This window comes from Chrysochloris asiatica, unplaced genomic scaffold (genome assembly GCF_000296735.1).
Source record: "Chrysochloris asiatica unplaced genomic scaffold, ChrAsi1.0 scaffold00042, whole genome shotgun sequence".
NCBI lineage: Eukaryota > Metazoa > Chordata > Mammalia > Afrosoricida > Chrysochloridae > Chrysochloris > Chrysochloris asiatica.
In genome coordinates, this window is record NW_006408560.1 from 6,045,069 (window position 1) to 6,046,636 (window position 1,568).

General features: G+C 43.5%; 1 non-coding gene across 1 annotated transcript; it reads left to right on the forward strand.

Annotated features, from left to right (window-relative positions):
• Positions 1 to 372: 372 nt before the first annotated feature.
• On the forward strand, positions 373 to 446 carry TRNAN-GUU. The gene has a single exon. It is a non-coding gene; the product is annotated as a tRNA-Asn (tRNA).
• Positions 447 to 1,568: the final 1,122 nt, after the last annotated feature.

Genomic DNA, 1,568 nt, shown 5'->3' on the forward strand with positions numbered 1-1,568 from the left:
CCCCGTTCCTGCTCCCTTCTTAGCCTCTTTACGGGTTCCCGGTTTCGCCTAATTTTTCTGTTTACAGCTCCAGCCCGCAGGCGGAACAAACGTCACGTGACTTGCGCCGCCCCCTGTTCAGGCGGCGTTAGCACACCCAAGGGGTCTCTAGCTTCTGAGGCTGGAGGGAAAGGAGGGGAGTAAGCCATTCGACTGCCTTTCTAACTTCAGAATCATCCAACCCACAGATTCCAAAGTGATAAACCAAACTACATTCGTCTCCCTAAACGGCCCGGTTATTCCAGTTTTTGCACAATCTGCACTGCTGAAATCTGGTGGCACCGCCTAGTGATTATAAGTGGTCACTCACTGTTGAAGCAAGAAGTGTCTGTAGTCTCTGTGGCGCAATCGGTTAGCGCGTTCGGCTGTTAACCGAAAGGTTGGTGGTTCAAGCCCACCCAGGGACGCACGTTTTTTTTTTTCAATTAATGGAAGCTGTTCCTACTCTTTCTACCCCTTGAATCCGAGTGCGTGAAGTACAGACTACGGTAGCTCTATAAGATTAGCACCGGACCGTGAAACTCCGAGGTGTCAGTGGTTCTAAATCTACTAACTCCTAGAGTCACTATGAGAGTTGACTCTATGAACTGACTTCACAAGCTCAGAACTTCCTTTTAAACTACTTTTCCATTTACCAATTTATACATGTTTTGTTTCATAACATTGGTTGCAATCCCCACAATGTACAGCACTTAACTCTTTCCACTTCATCCCTGGACCCTCCGTTTCCAGTCACCCTTCTTTACTGTCCCTTCCTGCTTTCTGAGCTTTGTTTTTGGGGAAATGCTGCCCTTAAGTCTCCTATGGTTGATTGTCCTGTGGAGTAAGTTCCTCTCTGGTTACTGTTCACGTGTAGTGCTGTCTATTGTTTGCTTAGAAATTAATCCTCAGGGTTGAATTCAGTACCAGGACTGAAGGGAGTTTAATGGGTACAGTCTCAGGAGTCAAAGTTGTTTTTGACAAAGAAATTTCTTGTGTTGTTGCTGTTAAGTGCTGTCCAGTGTGTTCTGACCCTTAGCGATCCTGTATACAGTTTCCAAAGAGTGGTTGATGGGTTTGAACTGCCAACCTTATGGTTAACTGTCCAGTGCCACACTAGGACTCATTGTTTATTTATACTGTTATTTATTTAACCCATTCCATATACTTTGGAAATTATGAAGGTGAGTAAAAAAATCATCCGCACTCTGGTTGTAGAGTTTAATCAACTTTCAGAAAAGTCAAATAATAATTTTGCAACATAATCTCCTTACTTTTCAATAAACTTTGTCCATCTGTTAACAAGCTTCTGTATTCCCTTATTTAAAAACATGTTTGGCTTAGTTGTGAGCCTAAGAATGCACTGCTATCTTCACTTTTTTCTCAGACATGAACCTTTGTCCATGAAGGGCTACTTTCTGGTCCAAACAGGTGAAAGTCCAATGGAGCAAGATCAGGACTTCAACACCTCAAAAGGAAGTTTTTGTAGAATGTCAACAGTGTGGGCAGAGGTGTGTAGACATGCATTGTCATGCAAGATCACAACATCC